We start from the raw sequence: 14,003 nt of genomic DNA, 5'->3' as shown, positions 1-14,003 counted from the left end.
TTGCTAATTCATAATAATACAGCGTCAGATTCTTTCTCTGGTATCAACATTGTTTTGAACTTTGGATGGATTGTTTGATCACTTTTATTGTAAAGAAAATAGAAAAACTTTCTCTTGTTAAATTTTTTTTTCATACTTTGCGGAATTGTTGAGTTAGAATTCTTGGAGTTAAGGGTGGCCAAAGAGAATGTTAAGAACATCTGACCCTCACCCTGCCAACCAGACTCCCCGTGACTTTCGGGTCTGTTTCTCTTTCTGGAAATGGCCTTGCTCACTGTCCCTTTGTTTCTTCTATTGCTCCCACTAAAGTCTTTTCCAGTGTCTCGCCAGTTTATGACCATTTGGAATTGAAGTCGAAGTCTACATGCGATTGTTTAATGCCCTGAATTTTCCCCCATTCTCTGCTTCTTCCCTCTGTGTCAAATAGCCACTTGTTACTCAGAAGAGGTCTCTGGACCCCATGTCTGGTGATGGCTCACTAAAGGATATTATAGTTGGATTTCCGGGTTCCCTATTGAGGGAAAAATTCAGCTTATATTTTCCTGTGAGAAAGAGCTGTGTTTCAGAATTATTTTTCCCAAGAATAATCTGCAATTTATCTTATCCACTCTTACACATTTGCAGCTCATCTTTGGTTGGCTGGCAAGCACTATTCCCACCATCTTATACTGGCTGTCAGAGGACCTGTCACCTCTTCAGTAAGAATAGTGACAGCAATACTTGAGGAAGTTTCAGACATAGCTGGTATGTTAGTGGGGTCATTGATCTAAATATTTAGTATTTTTATAGCTGAAAAATTGTTTTTACTTCTATTCTTCAACCTGACATAGGTTTCTGGGCCTTCTCTAAACTCCCGCTACTTGTCCCAAGATAGAATGTCTCAGCCTCACCATAGAGTCTCTGCCGTTGTTGATCAGGAAGTGTGCTTAATTGAGGAGAATCAGTGTGATATGACCAGAACCTCGGACTTCCCTTTTTATAATACTAAAGGAATATCTTCGGGTAAAAATAAAAGAGTATTACCTATCTCTTGCCATCAGTTTTTTCTTAGCTGTGAGTACTTTGATGGGTTTTCTTGGACAATTATCATAAACCAAAACTCAAACTCATCTAAGTTATAGATGTTATGATGGTGGCCATGATTTGTAAGCACAGAGGATCCAGTTATGTCAGTTTTAGTCGGTGTCAGTTTTAGGATACTTCATTTCCTAAAACCACAGATTAGAAGTGTATATCTAAGCATGTAGTTCTTTATGATCTGATAACTATTACTATCATCTTTCGTGAGTAAAAGTAGCATGCACTATATCCTCAAGGGCAAAATATCAGTATGAGAAGCTTGTGGCAAAGCTTAATGCAGTTTCTATCACAATCCTATTAAAGCATGCCTTCTTCTTTAGCCTAAGAGAAGATGAATCATTTTGCAAATATTAAAGTTTATTTTTCTAAATGACTGCTTTTTTCAAGTCAATAAAGATAGTCCCTGGCCGCTAACTGATCCCAAATTGTGCCGTCTTTTCCTGACATTGTTTCTCTTGATTCAGGAGTACTCTACTTTCATTAAGTGGCTTCCTGAATTATGTATCCACTCAACAAATACTTAACTGAGCATCTATAATGTGCCAGGTGATGTGCTAGATGACCAGATACTGACCTTGTTGTCAGGAGACACATGTAAAAAAAGTAGACAAAGAAAATCACTTAAATTTCGATAAGTACTAGAATGGAAACAAAATGATTAGGAAAGAGAAAATGGGGAGCCGGGAGGGAGTTAGTTTGGAAATAGAATAGTTTAGAGATGAGACTCTAGGAGTTAAACATTTGAATGGTAGGAGAGAGAAGTTTTCAGAGCTGAGAGGTAGCATATGTAATTCCTCCAAGTCAGAAAAGAGACATGTGTATGAGGATATGAAAACATTAGAATTACTGGAGGAGGGTAATGAGAGGAGAGTCATGGGAGAGAGAGGCAGTAGGCAAGGGCAGAGAATGAGGGACAAAATCTACATAGATTAGTGGGGTCTGGTCATCCAGAAAGCACACCAAGCTCTAGTCTGATCATTCATTATCAAACAAGTCATCTAGGATTTTTGTTTTTAACCGAGGCCCAAATCAGTTCCCCATGGCCCTACAGAGATAGGACTATGGGCCTTTAAGGGAAGACAGGGCGTTTGGATTTTTATTCTCAGTGCTCCGAGAAACTGTCAGATAGGTTCATATGGGGGAATGAGTGAGATGATTTAATCAATGTTTTAAGATCATTTTTTCTGTTTTGTGGAGAATATAGTGAAGCAGGACAGGCATCAAGGTAAAAGAGAATAAAAGTAGTCTTAATTTCTCTATATTTTGATATTTTAATTCTCCAATTTTCTGTTTTAAAAAATAAGAGAAAGGAGAAATCAAGAAAACCTCCTAGACTTCCTCCCTGCCTCTCTTCTTTCCTTCCTTCCTTCTTTTTTCTCTTATTGAGTAGTAGCTATGGATGCACAACTCTCATACTTTTCAACTTACTTCGAAGCTTCCATTGAATATTAAGCTAAATAAATATTTAGGAAACTGTTCTTAAATTGCTATTAGATTGTGAATAATCCGGATATTAAGAGGTAAGATTTTGTTTGCAGATCGAGTACATTAAAATCTGTTTCTTAAAAAACAACAACAAAAAAAAACATGAGGTGGAAATGAGCCATGAAAAGACGTAGAATGAACTGAAGTGCATATCACTACATGAAAGAAGCCAATCTGAAAAGGCTACATACCATACGATTTCAATTATATGACATTCTGGAAAGGGCAAAACTATGAAGACGGTAAAAAGAACAGTATTTGCCAGGGGTTAGAAGTGGGGAAAGCATAAATAGGTGGAGCATAGAGGATTTTTAAGGCAGTGAAAATATTCTGTATGATAGTATATAATAACAAATACATGTCTATACATTCGTCCCAGTCCTATAGAATGTAACCATGAGTTAACCCTAATGTAAACTATGGACTTTGGGTGATGATGACATAAGAAACATACCACTCTGCTGGGATATGTTAATGGAAAAGGGCAGGGGTATATAGGAAATCTCTGTACCTTCCTCTCAATTTTTCTGTGAACCTTACAATACTCAAAACAAACAAACAAACAAAAAAGTCTTAAAGGCATGAAGTGAGGAAGGTGATAAGGGGTTATCTAAGATTTATTATTATTTTTTTTGAGTTGTTGAATCTTTTTGGATAGTAACCACAACATCACTAAGTAAACCTGTCCAGGGCACTAATCTAGACCACTAATCTGGCCCCGCAAGTCGATTTTTGTTTTAACTTTTTAAAACTTAATCTTTGATATTTGTGTTAATTTTTCCATTAGATTTGACTAATTCCTAGAAACAACAAATTAAAAAAATTTCCCTGATAAATGTGAACTCTTAAAATAGGCCTCTTCCTTATTATTAAGAATTTGGGAAATTTAATAATTTGGGAAATCAATAGAACTCAATTTGAAGTTTGATTAAAAGACAAGGATTTTTACATAGAACCCTCCTGACTGAACAATTACTTCTTTATAAGCACTTATTTTAACTGGGTGGAGAAAGTTGGCTGGGAATAAAGTATTTTATGTTACATATAAAACTAATGTCTGAGAGACTAACACTTGTATTTTGAACTAAACTAATAGTTCTTTTGTGTGTGTGTATGGAATTAATGCTGTTTGAAGGAAATGATTGCATGTGTCATAGTGTGGAAAGAGAAGCTGGGGTAGGGACACAAATTCTTAAATTTGATTCCCACCATGATGAAGGAACTTATCACATCACTTATCTTCACTAAGGATTAGCTCCTCCAGCTGAGATAGGATCCCTTGGTTCTGAGTATCATGTGCTGTCCCCAGTGACCATGGCTGGCCAGGTCCACACAGAGCTGCTTTGGCAGGCAAGCTGTGCAGGGACACAGGTTTCAGTGGCAAACCATCCCAGAGCTAAGACATCTCTGCTCGCTCTCATCAGCCCTCTCTAACCTGTCCCAAGTTCTTCCCCTTTTCTGAATGGGAGCTACCACCCCAAACCGAACAAGCTCCCCATACCTTACCCCAAGCCCACAGGCTCTCAGAACCCCTTTCTCTGCTTGGAGCAGGAATTTTGTCTCCTCAAATGTTTAGTATGTCAACTTCACGGATAAAATTGAGTCCTTTCTGCCATAAAAATTATAAGTTGTTTTAAGGTTCTATAGCTATCTATGGACAAATCAGATCCACCCACAGTCAGTTCTTTTCCAATGCCACAATTCTTTGGTGGGTTCCTTGGTACTACATATCAACCTAATGTCAACCTCATTTGTGTGGAGAGCTCTAGGTACCAGATTCCATACATTCTTGGGCCATGAGATCTAACCAGTAAGCCTGATGTCCAAAATTCACCAGAATATAGCTACTCTTTCCTTCTGTACATCTGTGCCTACAGGCATGCTCACTGAAGCATGGGAGCGTGCAGTCTTCTTTGGTCTGGTGGCCACTTTTATATGTCAGTCCATTTCTCTTAGGAAAAAACTCAAGTAGCTATTGTTCTTAATAATGTTCCCACTAAGGAGGACTGCCTGACATGGTTTAGAACTGCCTTTAGCAACTTGTTTCCTTTTTTAAAAAAATATTTTCGTGTCATCAAATTTACATATGTAAATAATTATGTCAAATAGTCTCATAAGCCTTTAATGAAAAATTAGCACTCTCTCATCTCTCTCCACTGTTCATCAGAGAGAGTCATTTTCAAAATTTTCATCTATTTTTTCCAGTAATTATCTCTAGGTTTCAAAATAACATGCCTAAATTCTTATTGATTTTAAATTTTAGTTCAATTTATTCATTCTTGATATGAAAAAATTAAAATTTATGGCTCCTGCACCCTTTCTACCCACCCACATAGTCTTTCTCTCTACCAATCTTCCCAGTAGTTATATCATGATTTTTGGCTAAATTAATGTTTAGTTTTGTATTAATACATATCTTGTTTATAGCTGAGCCTCCTAGTATTCTATGGTGTCCTTTCTTGTACAATATTTTATTTTTAGAAATTTTGAATCTTCTTCCATTTGACAGTTGAGATATCAGGAATAAGTCAAAATTGATAAACAACAGTCTGTGTCCCAGACTTCAAAATAATATATGTTCCTGCCACAATACAGTCATGCTAATATAAAATAACATTATATAAAATATAATTAGTAATATTGATATAAATGTTAATATGTAATTAGTACTGATAATACTAATTATTAATTTTAATATAAAAATAATGCTAGGAGAGATGATGTGAAACACAACTCCTATAATATCTAGCTTGAATTGAGTTTCTTCCCTTGGAGAGTAAGGACAATGTAAATGTTTGGGATAGACCTTGGGCAGGGAGCCAGTTTCAAAATGGATCATTGCCTTAAGTATAAATCATAAACCTATAAAACTTTTAGGGGGAAAATAAAAACAGAAGAAACATCTTCAGAACCTAGGGCTAGGCAAAGAGTTCTTAGACTTAACACCAAAAGCACGATTTTTAAAAGAAAAAGTTGATAAATTGTACTTTATCTTTTACTCTGAGAAAGTATTTGCAGACCACATATCCAATGAACTACTAGTGTCTAGAATATATAATAACTTCTCAAATTCAAAATAAGAAATGATTCAATTACAATATAGATAAAAGACATTTCACAGAAGATAGACATTTCATACACATGTACATGAAAAGATGTTCAACATTATAGTTATTAGAAAATGCAAATTAAAACCACAATGAGATATCACTACATGCTGATCAAAATGGCTAAAATTCAAAACTAAAGACAACACCTAATGCTGGTTAGGATATAGAGAAAGTAGATTGCTTATACATTGCTGGTGGAATTGTGAATGAAAAACGGTTTGGCATTTCTTTTAAAACTAAAAATAGACTTATCATATGGCCCAACAATTGCATTCCTGGGCATTTATCCCAGAGAAATGAAGACATGTTCACACAAATAGCTATACATAAATATTTTAGTAGTCCACAACTGGAAACAACACAGATATACTTTAACAGTACATCGCCCCCGCCCTGGAATGCTAATCAGTAGAAAAAGAAATAAACTACGGATGTAAATAACAACTTGGATGAATCTCAGAGAACCATGAGTGAAAAAAGTCAACCCCAAATGGTTACAAACTGTATGATTCCATTTATATAAGTCTTAAAATACCATAGATATGGGGACCAGATCATGGTTGCCAGAGGTAAGGGTATGGGAGAGGAGGAAGTGGGTGTAGATATAAAAGTGCAAAGGGGTCCTATTAGTGATGGAAATACTCTGTATTTTGACTGCTATCAATCTCATCATTATTTGATGCGCTGTAGTTTTGCAAGATGTTAGCATTGGGGAAGCTGGGTAAAGTGTATAAAGATCTCTCTATTATTTCTTACAACTGCATGGGAACCTACAATTACCTCATAATATAAAATTTTATTTAAAAAATTAACGGGGATAAAAAAAATAAGAAATGATATAATTCACCAGGAATGTACATAAATTCTTTGTTTGCCTTTGCTCTTGGTGAAAAATAATAATTAAAAAAAATCATCACAAAAACTGATGTTAGAGAGCTTACTGCCTGTGAATTCTTCTAGGAGTTTTGTGGTTTCAAGTCTTATGTTCAAGTCTTTAATCCATTTTGAGTTAATTTTTTGTGCAAGGTATAAGTGTTCCAGTTTTATTCTTCTTCATGTGGCTGTCCAGTTTTTCCCACACCATTTGTTGAAGAGACTGTCCTTTCCCATTTTCCATTCTTGGCTCTTTGCCATAGATTAAATGACCATAAATGCATGAATTTATTTCTGAGCTCTCAGTTCTGTGCCATTGATCTATGCGTCTTTTTATGCCAATATCATACTGTTTGATTAGTTGAACTTCATAATATAGTTTGAAATCAGGGAATATGATGCCCCTAACTTTGCTTTTTAAATTTTCTTTTCAAATAAACTACAGACTTTATTGAACTTTTCATTAGTTTTTGTTTTGTTTTGTTTTATTTTGTTTTGTTTTGTTTTAATCTCCTAATGTCCTTTTTCTGTTCCAGGATCCACTAGGATCCACATTGCATTTCATTGTGTCTTCTAGTCCTTCAATTTGTAGCAGTCCTTCAAGTCTTCCTTGTCTTTCAGGACCTTGGCATTTCTAATAAATATTGATCAAATATTTTGTGGAATGTCTTTCAACTTGAGTTTCTTTTTTTTTAATTTTTAATTTTTATTTTTTTCAATTGAAGTTTACATACAATATTATATTAATTTAAGATGTTCAAAACAATGATTAGACATTAATACAACTGAAGAAGTGATCGGCCCAATAAATCCAGTACCCATCTGACACCATACATAGTTATTACAATACTACTGATTATATTCCCCATGCTGTACTCTAAATCCCCATGACTATTTTGTAGCTACTAATTTGTAACTTTTAATTCCCTCCTGCTTCATCCACCCCCTCACCTCCCAATCTGAAAATTATCAAAATGTTCTCAATATCTATGAGCTTGTCTCTGTTGTTTTTTTATCCTGTTCTTTAGATTCCACATGTGACATTTGACTTATTCTACTTAGCACAATACCGTCTAGGTCCATCCATGTTGCTGCAGATGGCAAGATTTTTTATGGCCGAATATATTCCATTGTATATATGTACCACTTCTTTGTCTATTCATCTTCTGGTGGACACCCAGGTGCCCTCCACATCTTGGTGTTTGTAAATAATGCTTCAGTGAACATGTGGATTCAAGTATCCCTTCAAAGTAGTGTTTTGGGTTTCTTCAAATAAATACTCAGAAGTGGGATTACTGGGTCCTTCTTTGTCTCTTCTATTAGCCTTTGTTTTAAAGTCTATTTTGTCTTGTATTAATATCACTACCCCAGCCTTTTTTTGTTTCTATTTTCACGAAATGTCTTTCCATCCCTTTACTTTCAGTCTGTGTGTCTTTCAATCTGAAGTGAGTCTCTTGTGGGTCTTATATTCTTATCCATTCAGCTACTCTATCTTTTGTTTGGACCATTTAATTCTTTTTCACTTGAAGTACTTATTGATAGATATATAGTTATTGCCATTTTATTATTAATATTTTTGATACATATTTTTCTTCTTAAAGAAGTCCTTCCAGCATTTCCTATGATACCAACTGGTATCTGGATGATCTATCCATTGACAAAAGTGGGGCAATTGAAGTAGCCTGCTATTATTGTATTGTTTTCTATTTCTTCCTTTGGTATGTTAATAGTTGCTTTATATATTTAGGTGTTCTTATGTGGGTGCATAAATATATACAAATGTTACATCATCTTGTTAGATTGGCCCTTTTAGCAACATGTAATAAGCTTTTTGTTGCTTATTAAAGTCTATCTTAAAATCTATTTTGTCTGATACAAGTACAGCTATCTCAGCTTTCTTTTAGTATCATTTGCATAGAATATCTTTGTACATCACTTACAGTCTGTGTTTCCTTATATCTGAAGTTGATCTCTTATAGGCAGCATATAGCTACTATTTAATTAGGAGCCTGCCCCGCAGGCTGAAACTATGAAGATAAACTAATAGGGTTCTTTCACAGATAATGGCAACCTGGAGCAAAGCAGAAAGAGAGCTCAGCCTTTGTCCTTGGAAAGCACCCTAGTAAACCCCTAATATGTGCTAAACCAGAAGCCTGCTCCTCAGACTGAAGCTCCAGGACAAACAAACAAGCTACTTTCATAAAAAATTGGGAGTGTGTTTCAGTCTACAGTTCTAAGCTGTGCCTTGGAGGTGGTAGCAGGCCCAGAACTGTCTCTCTATTATAGTCCCATGGGTTCCACAAACGAAAGCACTTCTGGCCACCAGAGTTAGGTGATCAAGGGGTATCACTTGGATGGCAGCAACAAAAACTGGAGTGCCAGATGTAAAAACTAGAGCATTAGACACATGTACAATCTCCCCTTTGAAGATACCAGCATTCTGGAGTGCGGTGAGGTGGGGGCAAAGATAGCACCTGCCCTCTGAGGTCTCTGGAGAGATTACAGTCAGTCCTTAGGTGTGGGTTTAAATAGAAGCTGACTCCTCATGCCAATGCTTTTAGATAAGCAAATAAATCTCTTTCATAGAAAGCCTGGTTGCTTTTCACTCTGCTACCTCTGTGCTAGGTTCTGGGGTGGAAGAGTCTGTGAGCGTGAGCCTTTTAAGAACTATTTCTTAATTTTGTATAGGTTTGTGGGTCTTGTGGATACACACCCTGTTGTTTTTGGGCCATGCCTCTCAGGTGCTGTGCCGAGCCAGCCGGCTGAGATTGAACAGCACCTGAATGAGAGGGGTGAAGCCTAAGGCAAAAAAGAAGACAGAAAAGTTCTTTGTGAGGGCATGCTGTCAGAGCTGCAGTCCCGAGTTTATTTAGCATAGCCTTTTTATGTGATTTTGAATACCATAATCAATCGCCACGTTACCATAGCAAAGCACACCATACATATCTATAACAATGCTTGGCAATTTCCTAAGATCCTACACATTCTTATTTCCATGGTAGTATAACATTCCATTACCTTAAAAGGTGACTTTATGAGGCTTACCAAGGTGACCATTGTTTTAAACTCATCAGCCATACTATGGCTTTTAGCTACATGACTTCTTCAGTGCCTCATAATGGCTTCCATCATGTCTCAAAATGGCTCCCGACAGTGCTGGTCTTAAACATTGGGGTGATGGTTGTGGCCCTCTTCTCCTCACAGGAAAGCTTGGGGTTTTAAGTTCCCTCCCGATTGTGAGTCACTACACCAGAGGTGGGGGTTATAGTAACATCCTGTCTCAACCTCTCCTCCCCATTTTGATGTGAGTTTTTGTTGTCGTTTGCCCATTTGTAGGTGTTTCTTTGGGTGTCCCCACCTCCCCCCTCATAGGAAATTGCTTCGTGTATAGCTGTAGATTCTATGTGTCCAAGGGAGGAGCGGAGTTCAGGATCTTTCTACATTGCCATCTTAAACTGGAATCCCCCCATTCCTCATTTCTTACTGTCATTCAATCACAGGTCACCTTCTTATGAGATTTCCTGTGGCTATCTTTTCTAAAATTGTGTCTTCCATACACACAGTACTATTGATTTAAAATGTCCAAACCTCTAGATAATTTTTTATAACAATTTCTTTGAGCCAAACAGAAGAAAGATATGCCTGGAAGCAAGTTCTCAAGACTGAGAAAAATGCTTTAAGGAGATGACAATTTGCAACTTCTTTTATGTATTTGAAATTAAGGAGGGAACATAAGGAAAATTATGTGAAGGTGGGAGAAAGCAAACTGGGAATCAGACTACAGGATAGTTAAGATTATGTGTTTTCTTGAGGGTGGCCATCCTTTAGAGGGATGGTTCTGAAAAAAGGCATTTCAAAATGTGTTAACCTAGGTGAAAAGGAACAATGAACAGGGCTTGCTTCAGGCAAAGATAAGCTTTTTACTAGAGAAATTATATACATGGGTGGAGACTACCCACCATGTCCTAACCGATTAGGAATTTATGATCAGATTACTCTGTGTGGTTACTTTCTGTAGAATCCCTTTTCTGTCTACACTACCTATTTTCCTCCCTTTGTCATTTCCCACAGCACTCATCGCCATCTAACATAGTTTTAGTTTTCTGAATTTTTCCTTTCTATTATCTCTCTACTACATCAGAGTATAAACTTCATGAGGGCAAGATTTTATTGGCCTATTACTTTCCATTGTTGTTTTACCTGCATCTACAACAGTGCTCGAAATCTAGTAGGTTCTCAATAAATATTCATTAGTTTGATGAATGAATAAAAATTAAAGCATAGCATTGTCCAGAGAGGAAAACTCTCTCATCTTCTCTGGCACCAGAAGAGGGATATTAAATAAAATTTAAACATTTTGTGCTTAAGTGGGATCTAAGTATAACTTGAACTTGGTGAAATGATTCTAAAATTCATCTGGAATTATAAATGAATAATCAGGAAGACTCTTTTAAATAAAAGAAGAAAGACATGGACGAGCTGTACAACGTGCATTTGATATATTGTTTAAGAATATTTGGATCTACTGTAGAAAGCAGAACAAATAGAAAAAATAAAACTCATAAGATGTGTTCAATTTCTGGTTTATCAGAAATTTATATTAATACAAGCTTGCTGTATGGATGAAACTTTAATTTTTTCCAAATAACTAGCATATTACTCCCAAATGTAATTAATTACTCATTAATTTAAAAAGTATCACATACTAAATTATCATACATACTTGTGTCTATTTTTGGATTAAATTGCTGTCTAACCAAATCCAATTTGCAATCAGAGCTTACACTGTGCCAGACACAGTTCTAAACTCATTACACGTGATCTCATTTCTCATCTTCATATCCCTATTTTACAGATTCAGTAACTGAGGCAGAGTAAGTTTAGGTAACTTGCCCAAGGTGACACAGTGGTAAATGGCAGATCCAGGATTCAATCCCCAGTGACAGAGTTTCAAAGCCTGTACTATTAACCTCTGCACTATGTAGAATATGATTTAATATTTTGTATCATCTTGTATGGGAAATTGTTTCATTGCAATGTTGGCCTATAAGTACACTACCGGCAAGTTATCTCAAAGGTCTTGGAATAGAAAATCTCACAAACCAAATTAAGATACTCAAATCACATGCTTTATTAAATAAATATAAAATGCACAGTGAGAAGCAAAAGAGAGAGTTGGAGTAGGTTAACACACTTAGGAGAGAGTTCAAATGGACAGAAGGATCACACTGCCCGAGTCCTGCTAGTGGTGTGACTATGAGGAAAAGTGCCTGGGTCAATGTCAGCTCATTTTCTCCGTAGGAGAGATAAAGTGGCAAGTATGCCTGTCCAAAAGCTGTAGATCTCTACTTGGCCTGCTGAACAGCCTTGGGTTTTATCTATGTTTCTCGAGTGGAGGAACCCTGGGGTCAGAATCAATGTCACCAGTGGGGTAGGAAATTAAAACTGCATGAATATTGAGGACCTAAATTGCTTCCTATACAGTGAGTATATTATGAATAATCAGATTTATGTACAAAGTTGGAACTAGAGTGAGATATATAATGTGCAAAATTTATGAAGGCACTCACTCTCAGAATATCATAAATATTTAGTTTACACTTTGTCCTTCTATCCTTCTATGTTCTCATACATATAATCTACCTACTTCTTCTAAATCTAACAAGTCTCACAGGTGACTAATTCATGCTTAAGATTTAAACACATTGTTATGCCAGTAACACGATAAATTATTCCATGATGCTTATGTTTTCTTTTAATGTTTCTATAGCTTATTTTTTCTTTTAAATAGACGGTAATAAGAACTACAATCAATATCAAGTATGTAAATAATATATTTATTTAAGTAGCAATACATGTTTTGCAGAAATACATATAAATCAAAAAATATACAAAAAACACATTAGAATAATTGGCCATGAAAAGCATAAGAAAATTAAAGAGGAAAATGGGAATGCTGAAAATTACTATTAAAATTAAAAGGAAAATCCAAATGACAAATACTAAATAAAAATTATTTAAATATATGTGATATTTTAGTTAAATTTTAAAGTTTTTTAACTTTCGGTAAATATTTTAAAAATAAAATTACTTGCAATTATGGCATTTAGTGTCTGTTTGCTAATGTAGATAAACAATATTACCCTTCACATATGCTTAGATTCAGAAATACAAAAATATGAGTAATGTTAATTGTATAATATTATAAAATGTTCCCTCAGCAGACATGTGCAACGGTTGTAAACATCACATGGAACCATGAATGGAACATAAAGAGAAGTGAATAAATGGATGCTCAGCATACTGGAAATAACTTTATTAGGCAAACATCTTTTGCAGTTATGATATTTGGGTGGAAGGGTTGAACAAGTTAACCTGTCTTACTTTACCTAAGTACTTCCACCATTCATATATATATATATATACACACACATATATATACATAAATACATATGTGTGTGTGTGTGTGTGTGTGTGTGTGTATAATTTAAGGATAATAGAAACCCTATTATCTGGGACTAAGTTCACTTTTACAGCTTTACCTATATCCTCTCAGGGTAGAGGAAAAATAAAGCACAATGGTTTGTCACAAAAGTCTGAGTTAGCAAAGGAGGAATGCATGAAGTTAAAGAAAGAATAATTTCTAACAAGGAAAGGTTTATTTTTGAAACAGCAAAACACAGTGCGAAACCAGAATGAGTGTGATAAACTGAAGAAAATGAGAGATTAGAAGACTAGAAATTCAAAGACTGATGAAAAGCAGATTTTGGAGATATGGTGAAAAAAATGACTGTGGCCAGAAAGCAGATTTTTAGAATCTTACATCTTGGAGATAAAATATTTTTGACTGAGTGAAGTTATAGGTATAATTTGGTAGATGAAGCAGTGAGTAGAAGATGCTTGGTTAAAAAAGGTCATTATCCTGGATGTAGATGTCACCAAGGATTATGTCAGGGAATGGAAAGAGAAGACTGAATCTCCCACTGAAATAAACAAACTTTAATTAAGTAGGCAAAAAGGAGAGATCATCAGTGGAAATGAAAGTACAACTCCTGAAATTTAGGGTAATAGCAAGTGGTAAAAGAAGTGGTTAAGAAATAGCTGAAGAAACATAATTAATAGCTGTAATTGAGAAAACTACAGAAAAGCTTAGATTCAATAAGTAGAGTGGATTTTAAACAGAGTTTTTCCCTCTGATATATTTAGGTAGCAGCAGCCAGAGTAGAAAAGGAGTTTAAAAAGAGAGAAAAGAGAGAGATAAAAGACCAGTGTAATTATGCAATTAGAAAAAGCAATAGAGAAGAAATAATTGCAAAGCTTCCTGGACATCAATCAAAGCTTTAATTCTTTGGTAGTAGAGGCAAAGGAATGAAAGATCCATAAAGATACAGTCAATAGTTGACTTTTGATAATACAGCATTGTCCAAAAATGTAGATTACCCAGGCACTGCTGCC

The sequence above is a fragment of the Rousettus aegyptiacus genome, unplaced genomic scaffold (genome assembly GCF_014176215.1).
Source record: "Rousettus aegyptiacus isolate mRouAeg1 unplaced genomic scaffold, mRouAeg1.p scaffold_m13_p_5, whole genome shotgun sequence".
Classification (NCBI taxonomy): Eukaryota; Metazoa; Chordata; class Mammalia; order Chiroptera; family Pteropodidae; genus Rousettus; species Rousettus aegyptiacus.
The sequence above is the reverse complement of the archived record's forward strand: the minus strand, read 5'-3'. Positions refer to the sequence as shown.